Here is a 16,049-nt window from a genome sequence, read left to right on the forward strand (position 1 = left end):
CTTTAGCCTGTAAAACTCTATTATTGATTGATATGTAGTTTTAGTTCATGCAAGATTACTATTTTTTCAACTACAGTGGTGCCTCGCTTACCGAGGATAATCTGTTCCAGTGAAATTGTCGTAGAGCTAAATCCTCATTAAGCGAAATTAAAAATCCCATTGAAATGCATTGAAAACCCGTTCAATTGAACTGGGGAACTGATCGTCGCAAAGCAGATTTTGCCTATTAAAACATCGTTTTGCGAACACAAAAGCGATCGCAAAACAGTCATCGTATGGCGGTTTCATCGTTTAACGAGGCAATCGTTAAGTGAGGCACCACTGTACTTTCATATTAAATAACATAGACTTTATGTTGCTGCTCAAATGAATTTGAGTGGGCTGTCATTTGAAACTTTTCCACTTCGGCATCTAAGTATTAATGGCTATACTGGTTGGCCTTCAAAATAGCATCAGAATTCTCAAAATATAGGGCTTCAAGTGTATGGCACTAAGGAGTAGGCATCAGCCATCTTAGCTATTGATTCCCCCCCCCCCATCAATGCTAATAGCCAGTGTCTTGCTGGGGAATTTCAGATGCCCAACTAATGTTGCACAAGTAGTTATGCTGTTTGAGGAAGTGTCTCTTGCGAGCCTGGTTGCACAAACAGAAACACAAAGAGCTGTGGATCAGACACCTAATCAAATAGTCAAAGTTTGGAAGTGTTGTAGGGTTTCACATTTTTTAACTTTAAGGAAAGAAAATCATTCTCTTTACTTAGGATTCTGAACAGATCGATCAAACAGCAAACTTAGTGATAAACATGGCTGACTGACTTTCAGCAACAGACCTCAACAAACTCACTGCTTTCAAAAGACAACAGAGAGGGTAGAAGGAACACATAGCAGAGAGGTGCAGCTATCTTTAAGTTCAGAAGCAGGGAAGGAACAATTGGTTAGTGTTGGGTAGATGACAGTCACGCCAGTCCAGACGAAGTTCCTCTTGCAGCATGCAAGGTTGCAAAAATCCCAACAGAAAGTACGTATGTAGTCATAAATCACATAGCTGCTTGTAATAGCTGCATTTTGTATAGCCAGGAATGTAACAAGTAATTATAAATGTTGTTTTCGGTATAGCAAGGAATATTTAAGTTAATTTGATGTAATGAGTAACATATAGTTACTATGAAATGTTATTTTTAAGGACATTTCAAGACATTTTAGATAGGAGCTTTTCAGATTTTCTGCCATTCTGTTATCCGTTCTAAGTGTTAAAGTATTTTTGATGTTGTTTTTTATTCCTATACTTTATTTCCGTACTGCCATTCTCCCAAAAAGGGATCTTTGGTATTTTTGTAATAGTTTTTAAGATGCAGTAGAAGAATCGTCTTTGAGGACAGTAGTTCCCAACCTTGGATCCCCAGATGTTCTTGGACTAAAACTCCCAGAAGCCTTCACCACCAGCTGTGCTGGCCAGGATTTCTGGGAGTTGTGGTCCAAGAATCCCTGGGTTATCCAGCATTGGGAACCACTACTCTAGAGGAACCCAAAGTCTTTTTGCTGTATTTTTCAGGATCGTTGGTCTTTGCAATACAACGTGTTTAATAACACACAATGGGACATGCTTGGAGCGGCGATAATGATAATAACAACCTAGCTTCCAAAAAATAATGAATGGCTTAATGAGTTCATTTTAAAGTGTAGCACTGCAAATGGCCAATGTTTACACCACGTTCGTTGCACATGTAGAAATGCCCAGTAGGATACTAGCCAAAGCCCAGTGTTTACATAAAGAATGGGAATCTGTATCACTCCAGATGTTGTGGGTCTTAACCTCCTGTCCAACCTAGCTAGAATGAACACTCATTAGGGACTACTTGAGTTGTAGCTCAACAACATCTGGAGGAACACAGGTTCCCCTGGCTTGCCTGCAGAAAGATTTGTTTTTAAATGGAAAAACAAAGAACGTGCTAAAATACACTCCAGGAAACAAATTCCCGCCAAGAATTGAAACGTGAAGTAAAATATACTTGAATGATATGACTTGAATGGAAGTTATTCTGTGCAAGTGATAAAAGGCACAGGGCTTTGTATTCCAGGTGAAAGGTTTGAACCTGCCCGGGTGTTAAGATCACCAAGAGAGGCGTTTCTCTCAGTCCCACCATCCTCACTGGTGCGTTTGGTGGGAGACACGGAAGAGGGCCTTCTCTGTCACTCCTCCCAGACTTTGGAACTTCCTCCTATGGGAGGCCAGGCAGGCCCCATCTTGCTGTCCTTCCGCAAGCAGGCGACAACCTTTCATTTCAGGCAGGCTTTCCCTTAGTGACTGATTGTCTAAGAGGGGTTTTAAAATAGGATGGTTTGTAAATTTTTTGTTTTTAAATGTTTTTGTTTTAGTTAATAAATAAATAAATAAATAAATAATAAAGCTTTTATCTAACATTTTAAATATAATGTTTATTTAATTCTTCTTAAATATTTGAATAACTAACTGTAGCTTTCAAGTATTGTCTTTTTTAAATGATGTAAACCACCTTGGATCCTTTTTTAAAGAAGAAAGACAGGATAAAAATATTTTAGATCGATGTTATTTTAGATCCTCAGACTAATATGGATTCTTTGACTAAATTAAGGGAAAAAGAGCAAGAAATAAGAATCATGGAAGAATGACATTGAATCAAAGAATTGGAAGAAGCAGACTATAAAGCATTTATAAAACAAACTATTGTATTCTCGAAGGCTTTCACGGCTGGGATCCAATGGTTGTAGGTTTTTCGGGCTGTTTGGCCATGTTCTGGAAGCTTTCCTTCCTAATGTTTCGCCGGTCTCTGTGGCCGGCATCTTCGGAGGTCTGGAGTAGGAACTCTATCTGTGTTTTGGTGTAGTGTGTGGGATAGTTGAGTACAGTGGGGTCTTGACTTGAGAACTTAATCCGTATTGGAAGGTGGTTCTCAAGTCAAAAAGTTCTCAGGTCAAATCTGCATTTCCCATAGGAATGCATTGAAAACCATTTGATCCGTATCTGCTCTTTTCCGTCCATAGAAACTAATGGGAAGCTGCTATTCTGCCTTCGACCACTAGAGGGTGATATTTTGTTTCTTTTTTTCTTAGGTCAGGGAATGCAGGGAAAATACAGTCCAGGCAGTACCAGGCAGTCTGAAGACTCCCAATCCACTCTCTAAACGCTGGGAGGAGTGAGGAAGCAGACAGGCACCCTTTTCACTGGCCAACAGTTAACTGAAACTTCAAATTTTGCACTTTCCCTGCCTCCCACGTGGTTTTTTTTTCAGTTCTTAACTCAAATCTAAGTATGTAAGTCAAGTCAATATTTTCCTATGAGAGTGGTTCTTAAGTCAAAATGTTCTTAACTCGAGCCGTTCTTAAGTCAAGACCCCACTGTATTTGTAGCTGTGTGATCAGCTTTTTGTCCTTTTCAGGAGATTGGGTGATTATGGTGATCAGGGTGTTTTTATGGGTGTATTGTTTTGATAAGGGGGGAGATAATCTGTCACTGTGATTAAATGGGTGTTGTTAGTTAGTCTTTTATGTGCAGTGATTAATGGTTCTTGTGGCTGGATAGAGTTTGTTGACCTTTTTGCAGGCTACATTTTTCAGTGCTGGGAGCCAGTCTTCTTTACTTTACCAGAGAAGTCACCAGTTCAGTCTTGAAGGATATTGCAGAATAGTATTACAATCCACTTACATTGTGGACAGATAGGCTTTTTTTTAAAAGGTCTGTTAAAAAATTACACTATTTATTGTTTGTTTCTTGTGCCATTTGCCACAGTTTTATTATCCACCCAACCCATACACATTCATTTTCAATTATCTGGAACTCCCTAGAGGTTAATCAAGAAACAGTTAAAATGTTTCTTTCTTTTCTGAATTTTATTTTACAAAAACAGGATCGTCATAAATGTTGGAAAGCTCAGATTTGGGTTGGACTTTCCTGCAGTAAGGTGGAGACTCATAAACACGGCCGTATAAAGAGCCCAAACTGAGTTGTGAAATCGCTTGAGAATGTCTTTTTACTGCCATTTTCTTGATTTCAACACCACTAAGTTTGTCATGGATGACGGCTTTGTGGTTCTTGTGACATTGTGGGAGAAAATTGGATTTAGGGAAAGTTTATTTAGTTCTCTAAATAATTCAAAATGTTTTCAATTTATCTTTCCCTCAGCACAGCATGCTTCAATAGAGCCTTATATTTCATACCATAAGAAGAGTAACTATCAACCCTCCTATTACAGCCTCAGGGGGATTTGGTTTTTCCAAGGGTGATGAGGGAGAGAGGGGTGTTCAAAGCATGTCTTGGCTGCATAACAACACTTGTACTTACACGTCCTTTGACACGGAGAATTATAATGTTTAATTATAATATATAATGTTCAGATGTTTGTTCAGAGACGTAATACAGTGTCCCAGCAATGCACAATAAAACTTAGCTTTGTCAAGAGCTTCTGGTGAGTGATTCTGTGTCAGGACTGGGAGGTAGCTGGATCAGAGACCAGGAACATGGTCAAGGGCAGGATGGTGGATGTATTGTAGAGCAAGGAGTTATCCAACAGGTGTAGATGAGCTTGTGATCAGGTTCTAGGTTGAGATAAGGGATATCTGTTTAAGCAACTGTCCTCTCTCTGAGGATGGAAGGAGTGCCACTGCAAGAGTAGACCAAGTGTTTTTCACATAGAAGATCCCAGGTCCCACCCTTGGCATCTCCAGATGGAGCAGCAAGATCATCTCCTGCATGAAAACTGTGGTGTTAGCCACCACCAGCAGTCAGTGCTGTCAGCGCTAGACTAGAGGAACCAATGTCCAGAACTTGGAAAAATTACTTACCAAATTTGTAATCCCAACTTGGAGTAGGCCACTGCACCAGTTGGTGATTGGCAGTTGAACACTTAGGGAAATCCCATTGATTCAGTAGATCCATGAGCTGGATTCATGCCTTCAACTACAGCTCTTGGAATCCCTGAGCCAGTCAGCATGACCACTCGCTGGGGGATTCTGGGAACTGTAGTCAATAGAGTAAGGTTATAAGTGATTTAAAGATATTTTCCTAGACGCTATTGATGAGTTGTTCAGATGAAGGAACTAATCCTAGAGTAATAATTAAATGAAGCCAGCCAGACTGCTCTTGATTCCTCAGATTATCGGTGGGGTAGCCACAGAAGTCTCTCTGACCTGTATGTGGATATCAATATAGCTCAGCAAACTTCAGGACTGAGAAGTGCCCTGGTAGCAGAGAAAATAAAGTTGTCATAAATCAGTTCCAACTTGATGGCACATAACAACAAAGTACAATCTGTTGAGACTGATGGTCATTTGACTGGAGATGCTCAGCATTGAACCTGGGCTTTTCTATATGAGCAGTGAGGCCTAAATCCCTGACAAGAGAGAAGTCCTCTGGGAGGAAGACATATCCACAGCAGTACCTCACATGATGAAGCTTGAAGAGTGTCCTTCCGAACAAGTCAGTAATTACTGCTCTTTCAATTTCTGAAAGCAAAAACTTTTCAGGTGGAAAAGAAAAATGTGCTTCTGAATTTAATTCACAAAAACAATGTGTTCTGCCCTAATGTCGTCCCTTTTTGAAGTAGGGACTTGGAAGAGTACTCAGTCTTTGTAACTGAGGGGAGTGGTGCCATTTCTGGAAATATTAGGAAGTTCCTGCCCAACCTGCTGGATGGCCAAAAGAATCTTCAAATATTGTGACCTATATAACAACCCAAAAATATTTGTATAGGATTGAGCTAGCTCTGGGAGGAATTCCTGATGCCATGTTTTCTTTCTGGATGAAACAGTTTTATAACTTTGGAAGGCACAAGCTGAAGAGCTGATACCGGCTGGTAATAGGTGAACTCATGGTAGGATATTGTAGGGCAAAACGAAACAAAATTGGAAGAAATTTTTAAAAAATTGTATTCTGATGTCACCACCTTTATACATCACACTGCTTGAATCTATATACTGTATACAAGTGAGAGCAGCAGTGAAATGCAGAATGTGGTATGTTCAGCGTGACCATTTTATTTTACTATTACTCCCTTTGATTGTCCAGAATTACCTTAGTCCAGCAAGGCATTTTGTGGCCTCTAGGTATGCTCAGTTCCTATTAGACTGGATTTCAGACTCTTCTTCCTACAGAAGCTTGTATTTCTACAAACCTTGAAATCCCCACCAGCCAGGTGATACTTTCCTATTGTACTTTCCCATGTACTTTTGGCTATACTGGGCAAAGGTATTAACCAGAACATCAAAATCATCAAAAACGGTAGAATAGCACCACCACACCAAAGCCAAAGGAAGCTTTCAGATTTCCCAGAACTCCTCTTTAGATGAGGAATCTAATGTTATGCCATTTTAGAAAGTAAAAAAAAAAATTGGGGTTGGAGAAGAATCAACTTAAGAAAAAAAAAGAAAAATTTAAAAAAAATCAAAGACAACAGACACATGGTGGCACCTTAAAGACTAACTGTTCTCTTTTAATGTGAGCTTTCATGGACAAGTCCACTTCATCAGACATAAGAATGGGATGACATGGTAAATATTTGTAATAATATTGACTGGGGAAGTGGACTTGCCCATGAAAGCTCACATTAAAAGAGAGCAGTTAGTGTTTAAGGCGCCGCAACATTTTTGTTGTCTTTCAATTTTTCTTTTTCTTTTCTTTTTTGCCTAATATGCTAGCACAGACAAACATGGCTAACTCTTCTAAGACTACCGCTAAGAAAAGAAAACATGTTCCTCCTGCCAATCCTGGCTGGTCGAAATGGCCATTGTTCTTGAAGACATGTTGTATGCAATGCAAGATGGCAGTGTGAAAAACAAAGATATATAAAGTATTTTTTGGCCTCTTTCTCTCCTCCCTGGAGACAAAAAGTCAAGAAACTGAACATGTCCTTGTGCTGGCTTAGAGCAGAAAAAAAGGAAGTCTGTAGTTATGGATTACTCAACTACTCTTTTCTGTTTGCTGTTGGAAAAATCACGGTGTTGGGGCAGATTGGGCTGCCTACAAGAGCCTTTCCCATTAGACACCACTTCAGTGAAAATACTGTCTTCTCCAGCCACTAAGTATGACTACCAGCCTGGCCTTAACCTAATGTGACATCTAAATTTGATCTCCTGCTTTGCTGATGTAAGACTGCTGTGCCTTCTGCATGCTCATGGCTCATACTACTACTCTCTCCCCACCCTCATTTGTTTCTTAGAAATGTTGCCATGGTGTCCTGCTAGAATGAAAAGGCTGCTGTTCTATAAAAAAACAAGCAGCATTGCTCTTTGGAAATATGGCAAGATTTCAGGTGTGTACAGTGTTTCATATGCATCTCCCAATGCAAATCAGTATTATTATCTCTACCGTGCAGTGGGTGCTGATGCTGAGAGAATGTGGCTTGCTTAAATCCACCAAGGGGATTCATAGCAGTACTTCCATTTGAACCCTGGGTTTCCTGTCTCTTAGCCACTGTGCTCAATGGCCATCTTGCTTAACTGTGGACAGCCAACTCAGATGATCTGATCTTTGCCTGCAAAAGGAGGGTTCCCTGAGCATCTTCCTCCTCTCTTCCCTTCAAACAGATAGGAGGCAGGGCTATGACTCATGCACATTAATCCAAGCTGGAAAAGAAGCAGCACTTCATGGAAAGAGATGAAAGTGTTCTGGATATAGTTCTTATTTGATTCCTTTTTTTTAAAAAAAGTTATTATTCTAGTGTAAGCAGAATAGCAAAGTGCATACCTGAGCATTTTCCAAACACAACACACATTGACTTGCATATTTGATTTCAGCTGTGATACATGAGATGCTGCAATTTCAGGCCAGAGATGGGAGTCTGATGGTGATTTGGAAGGAGCTCTGCCTTTCTTAGATGTTCTGGCAGCAGCTGAAGGACTTTTTGTTGCTCGTCTGAAACAGCAAAGGAGAACATGGAGGGCCCACATTGTGCTACAAAAAGGCCTCTCCCAGTCTCAAATGCCAAGGGCTTTGCTTTGCTCTTTGGCCATTAATATCCTCGCTGAGACCTTGTTAATTTGCAGAGGTGTTGTGCTGGACATGAAACACACGGGTGTCCGTGCTTATCCTTATTCTTGAAAGATACTGTAGCTGATGTTCCATATTAGTAGCAATAAGAACAAGGTAAATGCAGAGTTCGGGAAAGTTACTTTTTTCAGCTATACTTCTCCCAGCCATGCTAGCTGATGGATACTGATGGTGTTAAAGTTACTGGAGGGAGTAACTTTCTCCCTCAGTAGGTATCAGTAATATTTAATATAGTATAACTCAGTGAGTTAAGTATCTGGCTGTGAAATAAGAGTTTGAGAGTTTGATTCCCCACCATGTATGCCAGAAGAGCCAGCCTGTGTGGCCTTGGGCAAGCTGCACAGTCCCAGAACACCTGCCAGAAGAAGGGAATGGCAAACCACTTCAGAGTACTTTCTACCTAGAAAACCCTGAAAAGGGTTACCATAAGGCAGAATTGACTTGTCAGCACACATGAACGGATATAGTTTAGCAGCTTTTTAGGACATAATGGTTTATACCTAACAGGGGGAACTTTTCCATATCGAAATCTGCATTATCATTGTCAAAATCTGTTTGGATTTGCATCTCAGCACAGAGAATGGGCAGAGTCCCAAAATCAGCAGAGCTGACTTTTTGTTCAGCATGTGTGGAGAGTGGAGTTGATATTTTCATCCAGATATTCCTCATTCTCCAGCTTGTGCAAATTCCCTCTGTCAGTTTTGTAGCTGCGAGACCTTTTCAGCCCAGCAGTCTGTACCCAGAATGATCAACCATCTAGCTGTTTGTGGGATGCTTCCAAGCAGAATGTAAATGGAGTAGTATGCCCCCTGGATACCACCCCTGGTACCAGAAATGAGATTTAGCTGCCCTGATTAGTATTCACTGATGGCCCCTAACCTCCATAAATCTATCCAGTTCCCTCTTAGAACTGTTCCAGTTGGCAGCCTTTGCCACATCTTCTGCCAGTAAATTCCGAAGTTTGACTGTGAACTGTGTGAACAAGTAATTCCTTTTAAGCGTTCCAGATCTCCCATCCTTGATCTTCAGTGGATGACCCTGGGCTTTAATATCAAAAGGCAACTTCCCTTTGTGCATATCCTCCAGTGATGTAAATCTTTGGTCATTCTTCAAAAATATTTTTCCCCCTTCTGGGCAAGATGACAAATTTTGTGCTTCCCCCCCCCTTTTTTTTAAAAAAATGTGTAACTGCTTTTTAAATAAATAAATAAATAAATAAATGGTGAAGATCACAGACAGAATTCTGACTCCTGTCCTCTGAAGCTGCCGGCCACAGAGACTGGCGAAATGTTACGAAGAAAAACCTCCAGAACATAGGCAAACAGCCCAAAAAACCTAGAACAACCAAATGGTGAAGATAGTTTTACACACACACACACACACACACACAAGCTTATATGTTGCATAGGAAAAGAAATCTTGCCTTTTGTGTTAAAAAAAAACTTAGCCAAAGATCCAGTTGTGAAAAACCATGTGTGTAAGATCAGTCTCGCAGCCATTTTTCTCCTACAGCGGCTTACCCTTTAACTAGTCACAAACCTGATTGCACACCTACTTTGCTCGTGGGGATAGGGAGAGAACACTTACGCAATTGCTCTTATGGAATAATCAAATAGAATTCTGACCTCTGTATTTTGAACAAGAGTCTCATGTTGGGTACAAAATACCAACCTTTGAAGTAAAAACAAAGAAACCCCAAAAACCCAAATGTACTTTTACACAAAATGCAAGATTTTGGTATAAAATGCAATATAAGATGTTTGTTTGTTTAGCTGACACTGTTGGTGGGGAAAAAGCTCTTATCTTTTTACTACAGTACTAGGTGGGAGTGAAACATTTGAAAGTGCTTGACAGTTTCACCAGTGGGGTGCCTCAATGTGTTGCTGTAACAAGAAATAAAAGGGAAAGTATAGTGGCACCTCAAAGACTAACATTTCAGTGAGATAATCTACTTCCTCATACACATCATGAAAAGATTGTAATCTACACAGGAATCACCAAAAGATCATACAGAAATGAATATGTTAGTCTTAAAGTACCACAGTACTTTTGTTTTTGTTTTTATTATATGGGCTGAAACAGATTAATACAACTACCACTCTGAAAATGGCTTCGGTGTGTCTTGAAACATCATTTTTTGTTGAGGATGTGAAAAAAATGTGAGTATCCATTACATGCTTACTGCACACCATATGGATTCATATCAGGCTTGTAGAAGACAGTTCCAGTTTTGGAGTGTCCTTGCAATGATTTCTCATTCTATCCTGTCTCCCTTCTCTTCTGCATTAGCAGAGCTTGAATCAGGAAGGCTGGGAAGAATGGACAGGATCAGGTCCATCCAATCAGCTAAGCTGAGCAGGTATCAGAGTCTGGGAAAAAAAAAATTTTGAGACTACAACTCCCAGAATCCTTCTGCCAAGGGTGATGTTAATGTGGTGAATTGGTCTTGCCTACCAACTGTAAGGCTGGCCCTACTGCCAGCAGAGTGATGTTTCCATTAGTAAATGCTTTGGGCACCATTCAACCCAGTTTTCACTGGTTATCAATTTCACAATTAGATTCATCAAAGTAATTTGCTTACAAAAAGAGTGGTGTTTGATTGGTTTGTATCATACCATAGCAGCTTGGATGATGTGTGTGTGTGTGTGTGCGTGCGTGCGTGTGTGTGTGTGTGCATGTGTCAGTAGCCTCTTGTGGCTCTCTGGTAACACAATGGGAAAGGATATAACTGGCAGAGGCAGATTGCTTCTAGTTCCCATTTTGAAATTTTAGGGTGTAGTGACATAAAGTCACAGGCACCTTAGAATAATAAAAAAGGAACTCTTCAATTAGTTTCCTTCTGCCATTGCTGATGATGTCTTTCCCTATGCACTGATGGAGCTCTGCAGCAAGATACTGGCCACTGATTACAATACACATTGTTGTGTGATGCAATAAAAGAAGAAGAGTGAAACCTAGTGAAAAGCAGATGAACTACACAGCTCTTAAGCAGAGACCTTATATGATGAGGAGCTACTACGAACTAATTTTTAGTAGAACCACTGAGGGATCTGAAGAGTTAATTCTGAAATGCAACCAATCCAGAAATCAGAACTATCTGTGCAAATCTATAGCTTTCTGTTACCATTTCACAGAAAACTTTCAGGACAAGCAGACCTTTTAAAAAATTTATAACCATCTAGTTTGTTGCCAGAGGGAAAGAATCTTATGACTGAAATTTATCTGATGCACAGGAGTCCAGCAAATGCCTTGTTATCAGGTGCAACTGATGTAACCAACCTAGCTTTTTTAAGCTGGCAAATCAGTGGTGACTATGTACCACTGATTTCCTGTTTCTGGCTGTACCATTTTTGGGATGACTCAACAATTTTTCAGAAATATCTGTGAGAGTTGATAATACATCATATAGCAAAGTTCATTCCGCCAGTACTTTAATCATTGTCCCCTTTTTATTTGCTGCTATGGTGCCTTCTGATTGTGGCTGCTGCTGCTATAAATGTAAGCAATACCATTAAAATAATGTTTTCTGTGAGTGTACTGCAACACAGGCATTCAAGCCCCCACTCAGCCCTGGAAATTCAGTCAAAGTGGGTGGCAATGCTAAACTTTCTGGGGGCATTGTGGGACTGTGCAGTTTGTCCAAGGCCACACAGGATGATTCCTCTGCTGGTAGGCACAGTGGGGAATCAAACTCCCAACCTCTAAATCTGCAGCTAAGGACCTTTCTCACTGAGCTGTCCAACCAGTTGCAGTAAGTCAGAATTGACTCCATGGCGCAACATATACAGAGCGCAGCGCAACCAGAATTTGGAAAAGTTCTTCTTTTGGCGTACACCTCTTGGAACATGTTCTACCAAAAAGTAACTTTCTGAACCTCTGAGCTCAACTCTACTCCACCCATATTCCCAGAATGCCACTTGGATCTAAGCAATGATATTCATTTGCCAACCAGTCTTGGAGGCAAGAGCAGAAAATATAGAGCTGAACCATCTGTGTGCCTGTCAAGAATTGATTGTGGCCGTCGACTGACACAACTAATTTTGCAGTAGGAGGTGAAGGGAAAGAGGCCGGTATGGGGAATAATAGAATTATGTACCGCTCCCGTTGCTGCTCCCCCTGTTCTGCTCAGCATGGCAAGTGTAATACAGTAGGGCAGATGCATAACCACTTTTGTTTTGAAGAAAGCAAAGTATCCAGCATTGGCGGTGCTGTGCTAATGCTCCTATCTGTCACAGTGCCACCGGTGGTGATTGCTTGATCCCAGATGGATTCTGTGTTCACTGGGCAGGGATAGAGAGTGTCATTAATCATTCTGTAATCCCTCAGATGTAACCTTATCCATCACTCACATGGCAAATATAATAGTCTAGCACAGTGGTGAAGAAAGATGGGACCAAGAAGATGGATAACTTGGGAAAAGAAACACAGTTTTTCTGGAGGAGACTTCAGATAACTTTCCACTTTAATTCAAAATATGAGAAAAGTCAGAACTGGCACACCAGTCCAGCAGCATGTGGATACAAAACTCTTATTTAATGACTTTGCTCTTTATCATGCAAAATTCAGGTTTTCTTTGGTAACTCTAAATGTTTTGCTTTATAATGAATCTCTTCTCATAGATGAATAGTTCCTGTATCTTTTAAAACCATATGTGTGTTATTAAATAAAGGAGAGTGTAATTCCCATCTACCCCTGAAATGGAGGTCTTATGCAGTGGCAAATTTGGTTCATACCAATGGAATGCAGAAGAATAGCGGTATCCTTGCTCTTCAGAGTACAGCTTTTGAACTAAGAGGTAATCTTGACATATTTCTGTGGGCATCACGAAGATTTAGCACATAGGGTTGGATCTAGATTAAGGATGGAAGTGGACTTCCCAATTACTGTTGCGTTGCTGAAAATGCTACCCAGAAGTCCTGGGGTCTTCTCAAAAAGGATAGACTGTGAAGCAGTGGGAAGTGGGGGATCACTGAGACCAGGCAACTTATGTGACCAGAACATAGGTCACCTTGGTTAACAGTGGAACTATGCTGAGTATGTAACACATGTATAGTAACATAATCCTAACTCAGTGGTGCTTTGGTTGTAGGGGTTTTTGACTGGCACATGCTTTTTCTACCAGCAGTAATCCTCTTATGCTGGTAGAGCCTTCTGCTGATCTCAGTGATCTCGTCTGGTTGTGAGAAGAGCCAGAGGAAAGGGTGAAGCAAAGAAGAAACCATGTTGTGCTAGAGCCAAAACTTCTCCAGCCCTGGGATACAGCACATAGGCTATGGTGAAGATGGTCTTAAATAATTTCCAACATCTTTAGTCTGGGAGTGGCTTGGATTCAGTAGAGCTTCAGCTGGCCTAGTAGCAGCTCTGCTGGCCTCCACTTACCTTGGTAGGTTAGGATGGTACTGTAGGTCAGGATCCAACTCATTTTTCCAAGCCATAAGAGGATGGTCAACTGTAAGTGTCTACATTTAAAATCCATGATGCCATTTTTTAAAAAATCCACTGTTCCATCTACTGGTATCAGCCATTTTGATTGCAGTATTCTGGCCTTCTGTTCACCAAAAGTCTGGATCTTGAATTAGCCCCAAAACATCCTTCCTTGCATAATCCAACAACAACAACAATCAAGTGATGAAGATTGTAAATACCTTGGAAAACTAGAAGCAAATAACATCCTGCACACAAAAGTTAAAGATCTGACAGAAAGGGAATACATCAAATGACTATGGCAAATCTTAAAATCAAAACTGAATGACAGAAATACAGTCAAAGCCATAAACACATGGGCAGTTCCAGCAATTAGATATCCAGCTGGAATAATAGATTGGACCCAAAATGAATTAAAAGAATTGGATCAGAAACTATTGAACATGCATCACGCGCTACATCCAAATAGTGATGCGGACAGATTATATTTATCATGAAAATTTGGAGGCTGTGGATTACTGCAAGTACAGCAGGTAGTAGAGGAGGTAAAAAAGAAGCCCCAATTATTATATTAATACAAGCAGAGAAGAATTACTTAAGGCAGTGAAAATGTAGAATATTTTGCAAACAACAGAAAAAAGACTCAGTATAGGAAACAACAATTTGAAAATAAATTAAACAGTTGAAAAAATAAGCCACTGCATAAACAGTATCCGAGAAATATTGATGGAAGGCATGAGAATAATTCAACATGGACATGATTAAAACTAGGGACCATTAAGAAAAAACTGAAGGCTTGATTTTTTTGCTGCACAAGAACAAGGACTCCAGACTAATATTATAAAAGCTAAGATTAAAGGAATCAGTGCTAACAGGAAATGTCGACTCTGCCAAGAAGAAGATAAAACTGTGCCACATCTCATCTGCGAATGTCCAAAGACTGACAAACAGGTTACAAAATTAGATATGATAGAGCAGCAAAATTAATTCACTGGTCATTATGCAAAAAATATAACTTGCTAGCCTCCAAAAACTCATGGGAACATCAGATGGAGAAAATGTCAGAAAATGACAATGTCAAGATCTTGTAGGATTCCTGGGTCAAACTGATAGACCCCTTGAATGTAATTTACCAGATACAGAATGAAGACATGTCTGGATCATTGACATTGCAATTCTGGGGGATGCCAGAGTTGAAGATAAAGAATTGGAAAAACTAACAAAATAGAGACCTGGTAATTGAAATATCTTGCTTGTGGATGAAACATAGCTCAGTAGTCCTGATAATCACTGGGACTTTGGGAACATTATCAAGAAAATTCACACAGTATTGTGAGCAGCTGCAGATTCCAGAAATAATGTCATCAGCGCTACAAAAAAAGTGGCAATATTAGGAACAACATATATACTATATCAGTATTTAACTGATACTTAGGTTTTTGGTTAAAACATATTATGTAATATCAGTCAATGTTTTCAGAATTTTGATTGGCTGTCCCTGGTATTTTTGGCTAATAATAGTAAATAAATTGCATGCTATCACGTCAGTTCTGATTTATGGTGACCCTTTCCAGGGTTTTTAGAAAGAGAATACACAGAAGTGGTTTACAGTTCCCTTCTTCTGGAGGCATCCATGATTACACAGGCTGGCTCTTCTTTCTGGAGGCACAGTGGGAGATCAGATTTCCAATGTCTGGCTCTGCAGGCAGATACCTCAACCACTGACCTTTCCAGCCAGTTAATCCACTAATAGTACAATCATATATATGTCCACTCACAAGCAACTCACATTTAGTTCAGTTGGGCGATGGTAAATGTCTACAGGGTTGCAACAAAAAAAGTTGACTTTTACTTTGTGATACAGCCGAATGTGGAACTCAACCAGATTGCTAAAATAGATTTCACAACAGTACAATGAAAGCTTTTAAGCTACATTGTTCCTCTGCCTGTTTTGCTTATGTGAATGGAATCCACTTTGAAATTAACAGGAAATTGGCCTATTTGCATAGCAGGGTCAAGCTAGTTGATAGAAATAGCACATTTTTACAAACAGGTTTTCCTTAAGTGTTGGAAGAAATCACAGCAGAGTTTTTCTAACCTCTGGATTTTGCTCATTGTCTGGCTTTGCTTTGAGAATTGCCTCTGAAAGGTAAGCAGAGGCTTTGCTTCCAGGTTCAGATGCAAAGCATAGAGGGAAATGTGTCACTAGAACATTTACAGCCGACCCTCTACTTACAGAATTAATCCATATTGGAACGGTGGCTGCAGGTCGAAAAGTCTGTAGGTCGAGGCTCCATTGACCTACAATGCATTGAAAACTGATTAATCCCGTAACCGGCCTTTTTTGTTCCATTTTGTTTTTTTTTTTCCCAGTCTCTAGGTCGATTCTCCGGCTGCAAGTGGAACCTAAATTTTGCGGCCAGAGAAGTCTGTAACTTGAAAAGTCTGTAAGTGGAGCCGTCTGTAAGTCGAGAGTCCACTGTACATGCTAGCAACATGCTGTCTCTATCATCCCGTTGAATCCTCTGTGTCTGGGAAACACAAATGGGAAACTTAATCCAGACAAAACAGTGGTGCTCCAGAACAGATCAGGGGAATATGGATT

The 16,049-nt window shown here is 40.2% G+C and overlaps 1 protein-coding gene and 1 long non-coding RNA gene across 2 annotated transcripts in view; one reads left to right on the forward strand and one right to left on the reverse strand.

The window, feature by feature from the left end:
* LOC140704538 (uncharacterized) overlaps nt 1–6,443 on the reverse strand; it is a 444,477-nt gene extending 438,034 nt beyond the window's left edge. Inside the window, exon 1 of the long non-coding RNA XR_013540343.1 lies at nt 6,308–6,443. This is a non-coding gene — a long non-coding RNA (uncharacterized LOC140704538). The remainder of the gene's footprint in view (nt 1–6,307) is intronic.
* The window catches only part of TGFB2 (transforming growth factor beta 2), a 111,614-nt gene that overhangs the window by 47,577 nt on the left and 47,988 nt on the right, over nt 1–16,049 (forward strand). The window lies entirely within an intron of this gene.

This window comes from Pogona vitticeps, chromosome 1, assembly GCF_051106095.1.
Source record: "Pogona vitticeps strain Pit_001003342236 chromosome 1, PviZW2.1, whole genome shotgun sequence".
Classification (NCBI taxonomy): Eukaryota; Metazoa; Chordata; class Lepidosauria; order Squamata; family Agamidae; genus Pogona; species Pogona vitticeps.